The sequence below is a fragment of the Hemitrygon akajei genome, unplaced genomic scaffold, assembly GCF_048418815.1.
Source record: "Hemitrygon akajei unplaced genomic scaffold, sHemAka1.3 Scf000055, whole genome shotgun sequence".
NCBI lineage: Eukaryota > Metazoa > Chordata > Chondrichthyes > Myliobatiformes > Dasyatidae > Hemitrygon > Hemitrygon akajei.
The window spans coordinates 3,744,044-3,759,297 of record NW_027331941.1 but is presented as its reverse complement, the minus strand read 5'-3'; the positions used below and the strand labels follow the sequence as shown (position 1 = coordinate 3,759,297).

Sequence of the window (15,254 nt, the reverse complement as noted above, 5' to 3'; positions counted from 1 at the left end):
GCACTGTCGACGTTTCGGGCCGAGACCTTTCGTCAGAACTAACTGAAAGGAAGTATACTAAGAGATTTGAATGGAGTGGGTGGAGGGGGAAATGCGAAATGATAGGAGATAGTTCATGTGGCTGTCCTGACGAAGGGTCTCGGCCCGAAACGTCGACAGGGCTTCTCCTTATAGATGCTGCCCGGCGTGCTGCGTTCCACCAGCATTTTGTGTGTGTTGTTGTTTGTATTTAACACTTGCCATCATTCAAAACGCTGCTGCTAAGTTATTCATAAGACAAATAACGTTTCACGTCCATCAGAGGATGGGCTTTAAAATATTATTTTTGCTGGTTTATGAAGCAGAAAGCAGTCTCGGGTCAAAATACATCTCCGAACTCTTGCTGCATTATGAAACTACAAGTCGTCTGGGGCGGGTCCCCACGGTCAAAACTAAAGATGGTGAAGCAGCGCTTAGTTATTATTCTTCACATACCTAAAATAACCTTCCAGATACCATTATTCTGCCCCCACTTCAAGCTCAGTTAAGTCGAGACGTAAAACTTGTCTTCGCGCTTTAGCTTTTAATCAGAATCTCCTACACTGTAGCTTGTATTTCTTTATTTTTATGCGTGAGTTTACTCTCTTCATATTCTCTCAAATTTGATATGATATATTTATATACTGTAAAGTAACTTGTACTGTCTTGTGTGAAAAGTGCCAGACAAATAAACATGCCTTGCCTTGCCTTACCTTACTAGCTGATTTAGAGTGGCTAATTAACCTACTGACCGGCACGTCTCTGCACAGTGGAGGGAATCAGAACATCCTGAGAAGATCCACAGGCTCCGGGTAAGGGCGTGCAAACTTGTTACAGATTTGTTCTGAATCCAACGCCAAACTCTGTATTGGAGTTGTACTCACCGCTAAATTATCATGCACGCCACAAAAATGACAATCGGCAAAGAGGAATGGAGGCAGCCATTTCGTGAGACTGTCCTTGTAGCCGCCATTTTGGGAACGGTTTAGGAAATGATTATAGCTCTGCGATAAATCAGTTAGAGCAATGGATGTTGACACAACAATTTCTATCAATAACCTTTGATCATTCTCATAAAAATAGCTGTATATTAGGTAAAGTGGCAGGCTTGCAGGAGGAGCAATTTGTTATCTCGTTAGTGGCATGTCTGAGTCGCTTAGATTGTCTGGATTAAATCAGTGAGAGCGGAAATCAACTAAAGTCCTGACGCTGAGGAGAAATGACATTGAACAGTATTGACTGTAACCCTGGACTAGAGTTAGTAAGAAGGTGTATCAGGTCAGTCAAGTGACCTTGAAATGCTCAGGGAAGAGTAAAACATCAGAGGTTTCAAATGTATCGGCGTGTCATCTTCCCGGAAATGAATTATCATGGATGTGGAGGACCTCGGCGTTGGAGAAATGGAGATTATATCGAGAGCACAAGGTACTCCTGGCCAGCAAATAATCCTTTCCCAGATATTACCTTTGCCATACTGTGACTGTTTAAGGAGGGTCGGGGAAAGTGAGGAGGTGTGCACGCTTGGTTCTGTGAATTCAAGTGCAACTGAACGGAAACAATAAAAGTACTGTCGTTCAACATGGATTCTAACTATGACTAGCTGATTATTATCACTGATGGATAATCCAAATAACCGTGTAAACCTATCTGTTTTTTTGCATATATATTTTTTCCATCTAAGTTACAGCCCTGCATCTTCCTTCTTACCTTCCCTCTTTTCAACTTTCCTTCTTTTTTTCTTGAATTTGCCTATCGATTCCGCAATCGCAAATTAACAACTTCTTCATTAGGAGTAAGTTGAAGCAGCAAAGATATTTGAGTATTCATGAGCTTGTATATTTATATCTACAGTAGTGTCAGCATTTCCAATACAGTTCACATTTTCATTGAAGGTGGGAAGTGACTTCTCAACCATCTGTCATATTCTGTGAACTCATCTTAACATTATGCAGTACTCCAGTGCTTTACAAAGTACCAGGTACCATTACTTATTTCACACTGCATAGAATTCTCGATTTTCCAGCGAAACTGACTGATGCTTTTCACTTTTTTCCTCATAACCTTCAAATACTTTATAAAGTATTTAGTTTTTTGAACCACTACATGTAGAGGTAGAAGGCAAAATTTAGATTTCCACTTAGTTTACATGGATTTATTAAAACCAGTGGATCACCTGGGTCGAACGGACATTCGATGCTCTATTCCTATGTCTCCAAAACCAAAAATGTGCCTTGTTAACATTTAATATTATCCTTTTTCCCCTCAGACTGTTCACATAAAGGCAATGTTCATTCCAGCAAAAGTGCTTCAAATCTATTAATTCATTTACACGTAAATTTCTATGATGTATATTTCATTATATATGTCTTTATTTATTATATTCGCTCATTCCTTTCCTCCATATTGCTTTCATATTCTTTTATTTTATTTAATTGTATCCTTACTTCCTTCCATTATCATCTTCCATTTCATACCTTCCAGAATAATTATAACCTCAGTCAGTCACGATTTGATGCAGCATCAGGGAGTTATAGTATCTTCATCACTTTGTTAAATATATATATGTATATATATGTCAGAATTCCTGTTCATAAAGTAAATTGATTAACGGGGCAGAAAGTGATGTATTGTCGTTTCATTTAGAATCGTGTGTGTGAGGATTTTATCCCTTTCCCTTTATACTGTCACAAATTTCTTTTAAAGTTTTAGAGTGCAAAGAAATCTTGGTTTCCAGATTTCCGATTTTATAAAACAAAGAAAGTAAAATGTTTAACCTATCTGATGCAATTTACACATTCACGTCTTGGATGGACAGTTCTAAACAAACTTCCATTTTGATTTGACTTCTCAAAACTTTCTGAAATGCTCCAATGCTTCTAAAATTTATACATACCGTTTCTTCTCCGACCCCCTGCGTAGATTAGTGGATCTACTAGTGTAGCTAGTTCTCGGATTTTTCCTTGGTCCACATAAACTTTAACAACTTCAGACGGCTTGCAACATGCCGAGCCCATACCAGCTCGAAAAGATTCGAATAGAGCATGAATTAATGGAAAGCAACATTTGCAAAAAGCGTTTTGTATGCAAGTGATAGCGGTGCCAAATCGTCATACTAAATGAGGAGAAAAAATGAAATATTCTGAGGAACGGCAGCCCTTTCCAGGGATAGTTTGACAAAAGGCTATTTTTGAAGGAAACTTCAAAAAGTTATAAGTAATATTATAAAACACTCCACAATGATCAAAGCCCCTGTTTGGATACAGAACATTTTTTTTGAGATAGAACGCCATGAGTTCTCTTCCAGCACAACGAACCATGCCGCCTTGTATCTAACGTATTTAACACTTGCCATCATTCAAAACGCTGCTGCTGAGTTCTTCATTAAGACAAAGAACGTAGTCTATAGGTAAGTTAAACTTTCTCAGTGTTTTTTTTTATTCCCTGCAGCTGTGGAGTCAACAACTAAAGTGGCGATAATTAAGGGGACAGGCAATAGATTTCATAGATTTCTGTGACGTAATAGCAGCTGTGAATGGGACCCACACTGCATCTAAATATTCTACTCAAGGAAGTCATAGAGACAGCTATATTAACAACACTGAAGACATTTTAACAGATAAAGTGATAGTAAACTTTAGAGGCGTATGCAGAAATATGGATATACATCTCGTTTACAGAGAAATGTCAAACACAATCGATCACCTGGGCCGAAGGGCCATTTTATGCTTCATCTACTAAGTGTATTTAACCGATGAATCTCCAACCAAAGAAGTTTTTACATCTTCATCTTTAATATGTTCCTTGTCACCGCAGAGGTTTCATATGTAGGCCAAGTTCACTTATTGAAGTGGTCTGTAAGTCTATTTATTTGCAATTATATTTCTTTATTTCTTGTGAATTCCCTTCACTTTTTCTTTCTTTATTTCATTCTTGTATTTTAACATTCTTTTTCATTTTCCTTCTTTTTCCTCATCTCTATTTGTCTTTGATTCACCATATATTTCGCTTTATTCCTTCGACATAAATGACAGTTCGTTATTGAGCAATAAATTGTACCAGCGTCAGGGAGTATTAAATATTCGTCACTTTGTGTTCTTTGTTTCCATAGAAAGACTTTGTTCTTTGAACTATGAATTTAGATCATATAAACAATATGTCCATTCGGTCAGAAGTCCTGTAAACCTAGTTATTGGTTTTCTTATACACTTATTTCTTTCATACGTAATTTCTAATTTCTTCCATTTCTTCCCCTCTCTATATTTCTTTCATTTTCTGTCTCTTTATATTTGTTTATCCTTCCCTCCGAGCTTTTTGCATCATATCTTTCGTTATATAGTTTTCAGCTTGAATACGTCCTCGTTGAGCAATGATAACAACTCTCTCTTGTGAGTTGTAATGTGTTCATGATTTAGTATGCATATTTGTTCACGTACAATTCCTGATCCTGCTTTAAACGGATCACACTAGGGGAATAAATGGAACCTAGAGCGATTAGATGCAACAGAAACACGAGAAAATCTGCAGATGCTGGAGATCTGAGGATGTTGTTGTTACTTGGTACTTTATTCAGAAGAGTGTGTGTAAGCTTTATTCCCACATGACTAAGTTGTTATTTCTCTCCATTGACATGAACATAAAAGGAAACATCCAGTGAGTGGCTGTGAATAAATCGGCAGATTATGGAATTGAAATATGTTGCATTGAACCAAATGATTGTGATTTTTGCAAATTCTGTATGTTGCCGCTTCCATTGTATAGTTCGACAGATCTTTCCATATGCTTCAATCCACACCTCCCTGCTCTGGTGAGTTCTCAAAAGACAACATCCCTTTTCAGAACGTCTCAGTGGTTAAAGGTAACTGGAAGGCGACATTAACTCAACTGAGCACGAGGTAGGACAGTGCAGCGCAGAAGAGCATCTCGGAATGCATAAAACATCTCAACAAGAAGCGGATGGGCGACACCAATTACCCTGGGCAAACTTACTGGCCAATTTATTTAGGGGAATAGCTACACAATAATGTGGCCAGTGAGTATATGCATTAATTCCTTAACATACAACCGTTTTAACATCTCAGAGTCTAAGTGTGTTCCTGCGATTTCTGAAGGAGGGTATAGTGTGGACTTTTATTGATGTTGTTAATATATTTAAGAGCAGGAGCAGTAAAAGGCTCTTCAAAATAGACATGAATTTATGGAAGTGGAAATGAAACATGAACCACTCCGAAATGTCTCCACATTCATTATTGGGACGACCAATGTTCTTTATATTAAGGGACAGTTCAACGACTTCAACCTTTGTCATGTCGAATAATGACAACAAACAGGTTAGGTGTAAGAAAACCAATGCAACCTTCTTGTTGAAATAAAAACTTACGATAAACTGTAATTGTGTGGTGGAGGTGATTTAAGGGTGATAAATGCACAAGCCTTGGTCGAAATGATTAATTGCCCTTTACCTGAGACCATAAGCCCAACCGAAATAGAAGAATTAGGCCATTTTGACTGCCGAGTCTGCTCAGCCGTTTCATCATGGCTGATCCAGTTTCCCCCCAGCCCAATCTCCTCCTTTTGCATTGCGTCGTTCATGCCCAAACTGGTCAAGTATCAATAAAGTTCTGCCCTAAATAACATAAAGAGGTGGCCTCCTCAGTAGCTGGTGGCAACGGATTCAAGAGATTCACCAATCTCTGGTGAAATAAATTCCTCCTTATGCCGTTCTGAAAGGATGCCCCTGCATTCTGAGGCTGTATCGTCTAATACACGCACCGTAGGAAACGTCCTCTGCACATCCACCCTACCAAGGCCTTGCACTTTTCGAAAAGTTTCAATTAGGTCAGCCCTCGTTCTTCTGAACTCTAGTGAGTATAGGTCCAAAGACATCAAACACTTTTCATATGTTACAAACTGTCCTGTGGAATTTCTGCATCTACCAGATTCGGATAAATGTTGTACTTACCTCTCAGATCACATTTATTGCTGTCAACATGGCCTCCTGAGCTTGTCACTTTAACTCCGTATCTTGCATGATCAGGCGTAAAATTCAGAAATGTATGTGCAACTGTTACCATCAGAACGGTGAAGTAGATCTCAAGCATTCTCTTTTTTCGGTATATCTGTCAAAAGTGCCAAGTACAAAATATGACAGGTCACTATAATGCAGAGCAGTCTTTAGAGTTTTGCCGATAATAAATCATACTTATCGCACATTCCAGCGGATTGCGTACAAATACCCTCTTCTAAACCACTTGATGAACGGCAGATAGATTAGGCACATAGTGACGATGGGAACCTAATCGATATCTATACATGTTTGTATAAGAAAAAACTGTGGTTCATTCTGTAAGATATTAAGTATGTAAACGAGTACTGCACAACGGCAGGACCTTTGACAAATGAAGATTTGCAGAAACATTTAATCGTTATTAAATACCTAATTAAAATTACATTCCTGCTCTAAAGTATCCATACAGCACAATTCTCTACGAAGTCATGCGACTTGCAACGAGGTACTTAAACACTATTTGCCTCCATTACCACTACTGGCATCGCATTGTAAACACCCACCATTCTGCATATTTTTTCTGCATATCTCCTTTCAGATTACTCGGCATTAAGTAATACTTGCCCATGGTATTGGGTAATTGAAACCTGGGAAAAACTTAAGGTCTGTTAACTCCATATATATTGTAACTTTCATGATTGTTAAACTTGCAATCATGGTCCCTTCAGTCTGTACCGCTCTTCTGAAAACAAAGTTTTACAAAATTTCCTTCTTGCACCAACTCTCTCATCCAGTCATAAACCCGTTAAACTTCTTCGTATCCCTTCCAACACCGTCATATTCCTCATAATTCCTTGACAAAGACTGTTTTATGCTGCGAATCCATCTTAAATTTTATATAACTTTTATATAACTGCAACATGCTGCTGATACAGGGAACTGGTGGAGAACTTTGTTAAATGGTGCAAGTTGAATCATCGGCAGCTCAACATGAGCAAGACAAGGGGGTGGGTGATGGACTTTAGAAAGACCGAGCCTGCACTGCTTCTTTTTACTGTTGATGTTGATGATGTGGATGTGCTGGAGACATGCAAACACCCGTGGGTGCATCTGGTTGACAGATTGAGCGGAGCGCCAACTCAGAGAACGTCCAGAGTCGCCTCAACTTCCGAGAAGACGGTTCCTTTGGAATATGCAGGCCTCTCTTTAACATGTTCCACCAGTCTGTTCTCTTCAGTATAATCTTCTGTACGATGGACTGCTGGGACAATGGCATCAACACGGGTGATGCCAACCAGCTCAATAATCTGATTCTAGCTCTTTTATAAGTCCAACTGTACCCGGTGGAGGCTATAGTAGAACAAATGACAGTATGGAAACCTTGGCAATTCTCGACGATGTTTCTCACCCTCTGTATGCCACTTTGGCTGTACAGAGAAGCACTTTTTTTTGTAATAGACGACGGTAACTGCGCTAGTCCAAAGAGCGCTATATAAGGTCATTCATACCCTTGGTGATAAGGTTCTATAATAAGACCATATGAGATAGGAGCAGAATTAGGCCATCTGACCAGCGACTCTGCTCCGCCATTCAATCATGACTGTTCTATTTTTTTTCTATATCCTCCTGAAACCCAGTTGAGGAGGAAACAGAGGAAAAAAAAAACAATGATGACTCAGCTATGGCCGGGGGAATGATGGGCCCAACTTTCAGATTGTTTGCGATAACTTCTTTATTAATTCTTTCATGCTTCACTTTTAAAATTATTATATCCGTGCACCTAATGCTATTGTGACAACGAAATCAATAACGTATCTTTCTACGACCAATTTACTGCATATTATGTCACTTTCAGGACTTGAGCTGCAAGAGCTTCCATGCATCATGACTATTAGTGATCGGACCATTAACCTTATACTGCCCCTTTACGTTGGATCTGCAAAACTGCAAGATCTCACGTTTCACCGTATTGCACACCCGCTTCTTCACCCAGATCTGCAACTAATTTATATAACCAACACGTCTGTCTGATACAACCAGCTGTGTAAAGGGTAAGATTTTTCGGTACTACTTTTTTCAACGTCGCTACTTAGGCTTTGCATGTTTTCTCATATTAGCATTGTTTGCATTTGCCAGTTCTTTCAGCAAATCACCGGCAGTTTTGTATTCATCCCTAAAACAATCAATTCAGTTTCACATCAGAAGTTACTGTTTCTCCCGAATTAATTTATTGACAAAAGTAAGATAAACTCTGACAAAATGACGGATGGTACGGAATGACATAGTAGTTTACGCAATGCTTTACAGTACAGGACACCCAGGTTCAATTCCCGCCACTGCCTGTTTAGATTTTGTAGTTTCTCCCCGCAACCGGGTGGACTTTATCTGGGTGCTTCGGCTCCGTTCCATTGTCCACCATCTAAATAAATAAATGAGTAAATCAATAAGAATTATGATTTGATTTGATTGCTATTGGACTTCATTTTGTTGCTACAACTATTGGTTCACCACCGTCCATCGTGGAAAGCGGCCAGTGAAGGAGTGGAGATTTGAGGCTTTGACTCAAGAGACTTCGACGAGAAGAAGCGGAGTACGAGTTTGTTCCCCAATAGTCTTTACAATGCCTCCTGAGACAGTGGTGTGCCTCTCCTCTGAGATGCGGCAGTCTTGGGCGAACTCCTCTCTCCCGCAGTCACATCTGCCAGAAGGGAACGGAGCTGGGCAATCTGGAAGACCGTGTGAGGAATCTGGAGCAGCAGCTGGATGATCTTCGACTCATAACGGAGAATGAGGCAGTCATAGATGAGAGCTACAGGGAGGTAGTCAGACTTAGGCTGCCGGAAGCTGGTTGTTGGGTGACAGTCCGAGGGGGGAAAGCGAAGGAGAGTAGACAGATAGTGCAGAGCACCCCTGTAGCCATTCCCCTGATTAATAAGTTTACCGTCCTGGATACTGTTGACGACCGACTAGGTTTGAGACACGGTGGCAGGGCCTTTGGCACTGAGTCAGACCCTGTGGTGCAGATGGGTGGGACGGAGAAGAGGAGAGCTATCGTCATTGAAGACTTTATAGTCAGGGGAGCAGACAGGAGATTTTCTGGACAAGAGAAGGACGCCCGCATGGTTTGTTGCCTCCCGTGCGCCAGGGTCCGGGATGTCTCTGACCGGGTGCATGACATCCTGGTACGAGAGGGAAAGCAACCAGAAGTCGAGACTCATGTTGGTACCAACTACATAGGCAGGAAGAGGGATGAGGTTCTGAAGTGTGAGCTTCGGGAACTAGGCAGAAGGCTGAAGAACAGGACCTCAAGGGTGGCGTTCTCAGGATTGCTGCAAGTGCTACGTGATAGAAATGGTGAGAATTGGAGGAGATGGCAGTTGAATGCGTGGCTGAGGAGTTGGTGCAGGGGGCAAGGTTTTAGATTTTTGGATCATTGGGATCTCTTCTGGGGAAGGTGGGACCTGTACAGATTGGATTAGTTGCACCTGAACTCACGTGGGAGCAAGACCCTTGCAGGTAGCTTTGCCAGCATGGTTCAGGAGGGTTTAAACTAATTTGCAAGGAGGATGGGACCCGGAGCGATTGAGCGGCGAAAGAAGTACATGGAGTGAAGTTCAGATATAACATATAGAGAGGCTTTGAGGAAAGAGATGCAGAATAAAGGTTGTAAAGGTAGTAAGGTAAGAGGGCTAAAGTGTGTGTACGTCAATGCAAGAAGCATCAGGAACAAAGGTGATGAACTGAGAGCTTGGATACATACGCGGAATTATGCTGTAGTGGCCATTACAGAGAATTGGCTGGCACCAGGCAGGAATGGATTCTCAATATTCCTGGATTTAAGTTCTTTGATAGGGATAAAGAGGGGGGGGGGGGCTGAAGGAGGCGGAGAAGGTCAGGAATACAACTCCAGCTACAGAAATGGTGGGTAATCTTGCAGGATCATCCTTTGAGTCAGTATGGGTGGAGGTCAGGAACAGGAAGGGAGCAGTTACTGTACTGGGGGTATTCTATAGGACCCCTGGTATCAGCACAGGTATCGACGAGCAGATTGGGAGACAGATTTTGGAAAGGTGCAAAAATAACAGAGTTGTTAACATGGGTGACTTTAACTTCCCTAATATTGCTAGGCACTTGATTAATTCCAAGGGTTTAGATGGGGTAGAGTTTGTTAAGTGTGTCCAGGATGGATTCCTGTCACAGTATGTTGTCAGGCCGACGAGGGGCAATGCCATACTAGATCCAGTATTAGGTAACGAACCGGGTCAGGTCACAGATCAGTCAGCGGGTGAGCATCTGGGGGACAGTGATCACCGTTCCCTGGCCTTTAGCATTATCATGGAAAAGGATAGAATAAGAGATGACAGGAAACAATTTAATTGGGGAAGGGCAAATTATGAGGCTATAAGTCTAGAACATGCGGGTGTGAATTGGGATGATGTTTTTGCAGGGAAATGTACAATGGATATGTGGTCGATGTATAAGGATCTCCTGCAGGATGTCAGGGATAAATTTGTCCCGGTAAGGAAGATAAAGAATGACAGGGTGAAGGAACCATGCTAAGTGAGTGAGGTGGAAAATCTAGTCAGGTGAAAGAAGGCAGCAGACATGAGGTTTAGGAAGCAAGGATCAGATGTGGTTTATTGAGGAATATAGGGTAGCAAGAAAGGAGCTTAAGAAGGGGCTGAGAAGAGAAAGAAGGGGGCATGAGAAGTCCTTGGCGAGTAGAGTAAAGGAAAACCCCAAGGAATTCTTCAATTATGTGAAGAATAAAAGGATGACAGGAGTAAAGGTAGGACCGATTAGAGATAAAAGTGGGAAGATGTGCCTGGAGGCTGTGGAAGTGAGCGAGGTCCTCAATGAATACTTCTCTTCGGTATTCACCAGTGAGATGAAACTTGATGACGGTGAGGACAATATGAGTGAGGTTGATGTTCTGAAGCATGTTGATATTAAGGGAGCGGAGGTATTGGAGTTGTTAAAATACATCAAGACGGATAGGTCCACGGGGCCTAACGGAATATTCCACAGGCTGCTCCACGAGGCAAACGAAGAGATTGCTGAGCCTCTGGCTAGGATCTTTATGTCATCGTTGTCCACGGGAATGGTACCGGAGGATTGGAGGCAGGCGAATGTCGTCCCCTTGTTCAGGAAAGGCAGTAGGGATAGTCCGGGTACTTATAGACCAGTGAGCCTTACGTCTGCGGTGGGAAAGTTGTTGGAAAAGATTGTTAGCGATAGAAGCTATGGAGATTTAGAGAAACATGGTCTGATCAGGGACAGTCAGCATAGCTTTGTGAAGAGCAGATCGTGTCTAACAAGCCTGATAGAGCTATTTGAGGAGGAGACCAGGCATATAGATGAGGGTAGTGCAGTGGATGTGATCTATATGGATTTTAGTAAGGCATTTGACAAGGTTCCACACGGAAGGCTTATTCATAAAGTCAGAGGGCATGGGATCCAGGGAAGTTTGACTAGGTGGATTTAGTATTGGCTTGCCTGTAGAAGGCAAAGGGTCGTGGTGGAGGGAGTACATTCAGATTGGAGGGTTGTGACTAGTGGTGGCCCACAAGCATCTGTTCTGGGATCTCTACTTCTGGTGATTCTTTTTTAACGACCTGGAAATGGTGGTAGAAGGGTGGTTTGGCAAGTTTGCAGGCGACACAAAGGTTGGTGGTGTTGTAGATAGTGTAGAGGATTGTCGATGATTGCAGAGAGACGTTGATAGGATGCAGAGGTGGGTTGAGAAGTGGTAGATGGAGTTCAACCCGGAAAAGTGTGACGTGGTAATCGTTGGAAGTACAAATTCCTAGGCAGAGTAAGTGGCAGGATGCTTGGTAGTGTGGTGGTCAAAGGGATATGGGGGTACATGTCCACAGATCCTTGAAAGTTGCCTCACATGTGGATAGGGTAGTTAAGAAAGCTTATGGGGTGTTAGCTTTCAGAAGTTGAGGGATAGAGTTTAAGAGACGCGATGTAATGATGCAGCTCTATAAAACTCTAGTTAGGCCACACTTGGAGTACTGTGCCCAGTTCTGGTCGCTTCACTATAGGAAGGATGTGGAAGCATTAGAAAGGGTACAGAGGAGATTTCCCACGATACTGCCTGGTTTAGAGAGTATGGATTATGATCAGATATTAAGGGAGCTAGGGATTTACTCTTTGGAGAGAAGGAGGATGAGAGGAGACATGATAGAGGTGTACAAGATATTAAAAGAAATAGACAGAGTGGACAGACAGCGCCTCTTCCCCAGGGCACCACAGCTCAGTACAAGAGGGCATAGCTTTAAGGTAAGAGGAGGAAAGTTCAAGGGGGATATTAGAAGAAGGTTTTTCGCTCAGAGAGTGGTTGGTGCGTGGAATGTACTGCCTGAGTCAGTGGTGGAGGCAGATATACTAGTGAAGTTTAAGAGACTACTAGACAGGTATATGGAGGAATTTAATGTGGAGGTCGGGGTCGTATGTGAGGCAGGGTTTGAGGGTCGGCAGTACTTTGTGGGCCGAAGGGCCTGTAATGTTCTGTGCTATTCTATATTCTATGTTCTATCGTCAATGAAGCAGTGAAATTCCACACTTCACAATTCACATGGACTGTATACTGCACAACCAATAATGATTTTGCTTCTTGAATTACTTTGGGTGTATCTGATGGATTTTGTAATGCTGAACATGAAAATCCCCATGAAATTTCCAGAACACGCTCAATTTCTTTTGTTATATTTGTTTTCTTCAATCGATAGTTGAAGTCACTTAAAATGTTCCCCCCATAGCTAAACATTTCTCTGTCTTCTCCAGGCAGTTTTGGGCATGCGTACTCATTGCAGGTCATCCAGGGAAGGGAACGGTTTACGAAGGCTATAAAAGCAGAATGCAAAAAAACATTTGTCTGCATTGCGTTTGCATGTATATCGGATTATAATCATGTTGATGCGGAAGCTTTGTGCGCAATTAAGGTGTGTGTTCATCATAAAGTAAAAGTACTTTTGGGAGTACTTCTTTTTTACCAAGATATCTCAGTAACTTTGTGACAGCCATTGTCCTTATTTCTTTATAGCTGGCGACTAAACGCTTAAATCTCCAAGGCAGAGCATGACTCCTCTAATTAAAAGAAAAGATCAGTAGGGTGTAAAACTGGTGACTAGCACAAATCCTGGACATCTGACATTTGCTTTGTAACTCGCCTTGTCGATCTTAGACTTGGCTCAGAAACATTCGGAAGTCAACGCCATTCGTTGTCCCACCCTAGGCAAAATCAGATGGATCATGTGACATACTGCTACTTCTGTTTGATCACTGCGACTGTTTTTCTCTGCTGAAAACAATACTGCAATTGAATACGCCTTTCACCCTTCAGCCAGCGGACCTGTGACTCATGGCAATAGTTTTCCAGTAATACAATCACCAGAGGCATGTAGTCTAGATGAGGAAGACGATGATGCCATGATACTCGAGCCAGGAATGGAGAATAACAACGATACTGATATGTGTTTAGAACCATTTACGTCAAGTCTGCCTCATCCGATTACCAAAATAATATATAATCCGTGAAGGGTTTAGACATTTTAGACAGTTGATTCCCTGGAAAAAAAAGATCCAAAGATTAAGGAAGACATTTTTGTTGATCGACGAATTAAACAGATCACCAATGACAGGAAATTCGAAGAATGTATTTAAAGAACAGAGAAAATGGATTGGAAAACATTCAAAAGGCACTTGTTGAAAAATTACATGGCAACATCAGAGCAGCACATTGTTTAACAACATACTTAAAGCACCCGAAAGCTTGAACGAACAACATGTCACTGAAACGTCAATTTCTGCATCGCCATTTTTGTTTCTTCCATGCAAATCTTGGCGCAGCCAGTGACGAGCATAGTGAAAAGACGTTGAAGTCACAGAGAAAGGGAGGCAAGGCAACTAGAATCCAACAGTGGGTTCTGGCTAATTATTGTTAAAACCTTAAAAAAGAATCCTTAAAGTGTGGATGAAAACTAAAACCGTCAACAAAACAGATTAGCTTAGTTTACCTATTGCAAATTGTCAGCTACATTATGCAGATAATTACAATATATTCAATAAAAGTAAACTTCTTGTTTCTCCAAATTCCTATGTGATATAATTCTTCTGAAATTATATTTGTGTTCGACTTAAGCATTTGTCATAACAATAAAAATAAATCTGAGCAAGCACCCACTTGGAAAGAAATTGCTGTCCAGTGCTTCTATTCCAGGCCACAGACTTATTATACGATATTTTATGACTTTCGAATCTCGCAGTTCTTTTATCTTAAATGTTGCATTTCTCTCAGTTTAATTGAAGGAAGTTAGAAAGAACGTAATCAATTCCACTAAGTGACACCCGAATCAGATACGCTCAGGCATATCATCACAATACATAATAGAAAAGAAAATGGAGGAGACGACTTTCCTACTGAAACATGCCATTCCATTCACTATGATTATGTAGGATGTTTCAAACTATGATCACATCGTCTGTGACAGTTTAATATCGAGTTTAACTCCCCCATCATTCAAAATCTTCTGACTCCCGTGTAATTACCTGGAGCTATCTTGACACAATGAAAACCCGCTGTCGAGTATTGGAGAGATTTGCCATTGCCGGTGAGCATACCATTTCTAAAAGATTTGACACAACTACGCGTTACATTCTCAACCGTTAGGTTAAACCTCTGAGTCTGTAAGAATACAGGTGTAACATTGCTAACTTTTAGTAGCAGACGCATTTCTCCATTCACGGATTCCCCACAGGCTCCAGGAATACTTCCATCATTTCTTCATGGCTACTAACTTTCCTGCATCCATTATCGTTTATTTGTCCACCTCGGACGCACGTGTTGGACTAATCATGCAGGTACTGAAGAACCAGTTACGTCATTACCAGGGAATATTTCTTCGCGTAAATGGCAACATCCAATCCATTTCATCTCCCTATTAAGGCATTGAAATCTTTTGGGCAAGATTGTGTCAATCCATTCGCATTAATTTGTAACGTTAATTGTTGTGTATAACACTCGATGGAAAATGTTTTCGGAAGTGTTTATTTCTCAGAAGTGTTTTGTGGTTTTGAAAATAAAGTCTGGAATTGAAGATAAGTATAATTCCAGACTGCATGTATCATGTATGAATTTGGAGAAACATGAAAATAACTTACATTGAATGTAAAGCATTTAATGGCATATCGGTGCTTATTAATGGTTAATGCTTTTTTTTATTAA

The 15,254-nt window shown here is 41.0% G+C and overlaps 1 long non-coding RNA gene across 1 annotated transcript in view; it reads right to left on the bottom strand.

Annotated features, from left to right (window-relative positions):
- The window catches only part of LOC140721437 (uncharacterized), a 57,468-nt gene that overhangs the window by 541 nt on the left and 41,673 nt on the right, over positions 1-15,254 (bottom strand). The window contains exon 3 of the long non-coding RNA XR_012097381.1: positions 5,978-6,134. This is a non-coding gene — a long non-coding RNA (uncharacterized lncRNA). The remainder of the gene's footprint in view (positions 1-5,977; positions 6,135-15,254) is intronic.